Here is a 4,772-nt window from a genome sequence, read left to right on the forward strand (position 1 = left end):
CTCATTTCAGGTTGGCTTGATTGGTATTTTACCAACTCAAAGCTGTAATACTGTGCCTGGAGTGGTAATTGGCTTTTGTCATTTTACAGCTCGGCAAGGACAGCACTGTGCTAGTCCTATGCTTAAAGGCTTTGCTGTACAAATGGCAAAAGACTTTGTCCTTTTCTATCTCGGCGTGGATGGCACTGTGCTAATCCTATGCTTAAAGATTTTGATAGAAAAACAGACATTTGAGGTGAGCAGATCTAGAGTGTCGCGGGTGTTGAGAGTGCTCCATACAGGAGCTGCTTTCCACCTAAACTTGAGAACTACCCAGAGTTCTCTGCTTCTTTTTTGCATAATTTATTTGTCACTCTATGCCTGAAAGGGTATTTCTTTGACTTATACTGGGTGCTCCCTTGTGTCTGGACAAAGCTATACCTCTCTGAAGAGCTCTAATTAGAGCGAAACACTGTGTCAGGGGTTGCTTTTACTCATTTCAGGTTGGCTTGATTGGTATTGTACCAACTCAAAGCTGTAATACTGTGCCTGGAGTGGTAATTGGCTTTTGTCATTTTACAGCTCGGCAAGGACAGCACTGTGCTAGTCCTATGCTTAAAGACTTTGCTGTACAAATGGCAAAAGACTTTGTCCTTTTCTATCTCGGCGTGGATGGCACTGTGCTAATCCTATGCTTAAAGATTTTGATAGAAAAACAGACATTTGAGGTGAGCAGATCTAGAGTGTCGCTGGTGTTGAGAGTGCTCCATACAGGAGCTGCTTTCCACCTAAACTTGAGAACTACCCAGAGTTCTCTGCTTCTTTTTTGCATAATATATTCATCACTCTATGCCTGAAAGGGTATTTCTTTGACTTATACTGGGTGCTCCCTTGTGTCTGGACAAAGCTATACCTCTCTGAAGAGCTCTAATTAGAGCGAAACACTGTGTCAGGGGTTGCTTTTACTCATTTCAGGTTGGCTTGATTGGTATTTTACCAACTCAAAGCTGTAATACTGTGCCTGGAGTGGTAATTGGCTTTTGTCATTTTACAGCTCGGCAAGGATAGCACTGTGCTAGTCCTATGCTTAAAGACTTTGCTGTACAAATGGCAAAAGACTTTGTCCTTTTCTATCTCGGCGTGGATGGCACTGTGCTAATCCTATGCTTAAAGATTTTGATAGAAAAACAGACATTTGAGGTGAGCAGATCTAGAGTGTCGCTGGTGTTGAGAGTGCTCCATACAGGAGCTGCTTTCCACCTAAACTTGAGAACTACCCAGAGTTCTCTGCTTCTTTTTTACATCTAGATATATATAGATATTAATAAATATAAAAATAAATATAAAAATAAATAAACTAAACAATATGTTTTGGGTGAGGTTTGCCTGGGAATTTTTTCCAGCAGGTAACCCGGTTTCCTTTTCTTTTCTTTTCTCTTCAAGATACAGAACCTTAGTGGATCTATTAATCCCAGTATGTTAAGTCTGATTAGTTAATAGAGGGAATTCTGGTTCTAACAATGAAGCAATTAATAAACGATCCAACTATTAATGGGCAAAGATTTAAACGGAGCAAAGATATCTCAATATATACATCAAATGAATTTACAACAACAAATTAGTGAGCAATACCCAAGTAGGGATTTATCCTATTATTCTCTGTGTGGAACAGATGGGTAGGCTACCTTGGATTTTACTAATACATATAAATGGTGATTTTATAATATTTTGGTATTGATGACTGTTTTTATGGTTATATTTATGGAAATTTTGTATTATTATTGAGCTTTTACACAGATATATATATATATATATTTTATATATTTATAAATTTATATATTCATCACTCTATGCCTGAAAGGGTATTTCTTTGACTTATACTGGGTGCTCCCTTGTGTCTGGACAAAGCTATACCTCTCTGAAGAGCTCTAATTAGAGCGAAACACTGTGTCAGGGGTTGCTTTTACTCATTTCAGGTTGGCTTGATTGGTATTTTACCAACTCAAAGCTGTAATACTGTGCCTGGAGTGGTAATTGGCTTTTGTCATTTTACAGCTCGGCAAGGATAGCACTGTGCTAGTCCTATGCTTAAAGACTTTGCTGTACAAATGGCAAAAGACTTTGTCCTTTTCTATCTCGGCGTGGATGGCACTGTGCTAATCCTATGCTTAAAGATTTTGATAGAAAAACAGACATTTGAGGTGAGCAGATCTAGAGTGTCGCTGGTGTTGAGAGTGCTCCATACAGGAGCTGCTTTCCACCTAAACTTGAGAACTACCCAGAGTTCTCTGCTTCTTTTTTACATCTAGATATATATAGATATTAATAAATATAAAAATAAATATAAAAATAAATAAACTAAACAATATGTTTTGGGTGAGGTTTGCCTGGGAATTTTTTCCAGCAGGTAACCCGGTTTCCTTTTCTTTTCTTTTCTCTTCAAGATACAGAACCTTAGTGGATCTATTAATCCCAGTATGTTAAGTCTGATTAGTTAATAGAGGGAATTCTGGTTCTAACAATGAAGCAATTAATAAACGATCCAACTATTAATGGGCAAAGATTTAAACGGAGCAAAGATATCTCAATATATACATCAAATGAATTTACAACAACAAATTAGTGAGCAATACCCAAGTAGGGATTTATCCTATTCTGTGTGGAACAGATGGGTAGGCTACCTTGGATTTTACTAATACATATAAATGGTGATTTTATAATATTTTGGTATTGATGACTGTTTTTATGGTTATATTTATGGAAATTTTGTATTATTATTGAGCTTTTACACAGATATATATATATATATATTTTATATATTTATAAATTTATATATGGTTTTATCATGTGTATTTATTATTCAATGTATGTATTTATAAATTTACAAATTTGTTTATTTATATATTGGTTTATGAAATATTATCTGTTTAGCTGAAACTGGCCCATCATTCATATTCATAATCACTTATGAAGCAATAATTGATTGAATATATGTGGAGGTTAATGTGTATGTTGGAACAAGAACCAGAAATTAGTACAGACACAGTGATTTAAGATAATTGGCGTGCTGCTAAACTATCTACTATCTGCATGAACTATTGTATAGTCTTTGTATTGTATCTCTTTAGTGGTGGAATTTTTTTTTCCTGATTAGAATCCGTCACCGATCGGCAGCATCCGAACCGCAACCATGACTGTGGGTAAGAGCAGCAAGATGCTTCAGCACATTGACTTCAGGATGCGCTGTATCTTGCAAGATGGTCGCATCTTCATTGGAACTTTCAACGCCTTCGACAAGCATATGAACCTAATTTTGTGCGACTGCGACGAGTTCAGAAAGATCAAGCCCAAGAATTCTAAACAACCAGAACGTGAAGAGAAGAGAGTCCTGGGGTTGGTGCTTCTCCGGGGGGAAAACTTGGTGTCCATGACCGTAGAGGGCCCACCCCCAAAAGATACTGGTCTTACCCGTGTTCCACTAGCAGGAGCTGCAGGAGGCCCTGGCGTTGGCCGTGCTGCAGGTAGAGGAGTGCCAGCAGGTGCCCCTATGCCACAGGCACCAGCCGGTTTGGCCGGTCCAGTCCGAGGTGTTGGTGGGCCGTCCCAGCAGGTGATGACTCCACAGGGCAGAGGAGGGCCCCTTGGTGCTCGTATCGCGGGAGTTCCTACACCTTACCAGCCAGGTGGCAGAGGTGGACCACTCCCTCCGATGGGCAGAGGCGCACCACCCCCAGACATGATGGGACCACCCCCTGGAATGAGGCCACCAATGGGCCCACCTATGGGCAAGCCCCCCGGCAGAGGTGCTTCAATGGGAATGCCGCCTCCTGGCATGAGGCCCCCACCCCCTGGAATGAGAGGTCCACCACCTGGCATGCGGCCTCTCAGGCCGTAAATCTAGTGATGTTGGTTTGTTCGTGGATTGAAAGGTTCATCGTGGAGTGCCGCATATGGTGAATGGATGTCTAGTCTTAACACTTTCTTGTTGCTGGGATCCTAGTGCCGTGGAAAGTGTCTCTGCCTAGAGGAAAACGGTCAGAAGATCCTGTTTGTGTACATTTTTCTAATTTACTTGTAAATGTTACTGTTTTTAAATAAACTTCTGAAAAGTATCTCTTTAGGCTTTACAATAACATTGAAATTGTTAGAAAAATGGTACACTTGGCCGCCATTAGTAGATGTTCTGTCTTGGTGTTCTGTGTCTAACTAAATGAGACATAAAGCTTTACAAGTGGAAAGAGAAAGAAAGAAGAAAAGGAGAAAAAAACAAGTCGAAAGACAAAAACATGTTGAGAAAAAGTTGTTGAACAAACAGTGCCCAACCCCTTTAAAAGTGTGACACTATTGGTGGTTCAGCGTCATGTGATCAAGTCCCCATGTAAGGATGAAACGCGTAATGGCTGCTGTGTTGTCGATGTAACCGATAGGACAATAAACTAATCGGTATTTGAAGAATCGTGGTCCGTGCTCTTTTTGCCGTGGCTAGTGGGAAAAGCGCGGAGTGGAAGAGTGCTTGGCGATATATATATATATATATATAAATATATGTATTATCTACTGGCGGTCGCCAGTAGATAGTTATAGTTACAACCTAGTTTCCATAGGAAATCTCAAAATTTTATTTTGAATAACTTTGGCGCCGGTTGACGAATCCTCGCGAAATTTTCAAAACTAATGGGGCACTCTGTTCAGCTCCTACCCTGAAAGTCTCGGGGTGATTCGTCAAGCAGGGCCTGAGAAAAAAGTGGGGTCCCAAAACGTGTTTGTCCCATGCATTTTTCCATAGGACATTT

The 4,772-nt window shown here is 40.1% G+C and overlaps 1 pseudogene; it reads left to right on the forward strand.

Moving 5' to 3' along the window:
- The first annotated feature begins 3,112 nt into the window (after nucleotides 1-3,112).
- Nucleotides 3,113-4,090, forward strand: LOC146798168 (small nuclear ribonucleoprotein-associated protein B pseudogene; annotated as a pseudogene).
- Nucleotides 4,091-4,772: the final 682 nt, after the last annotated feature.

This window comes from Triturus cristatus, chromosome 9 (assembly GCF_964204655.1).
Source record: "Triturus cristatus chromosome 9, aTriCri1.1, whole genome shotgun sequence".
In the NCBI taxonomy this organism is placed as follows: Eukaryota; Metazoa; Chordata; class Amphibia; order Caudata; family Salamandridae; genus Triturus; species Triturus cristatus.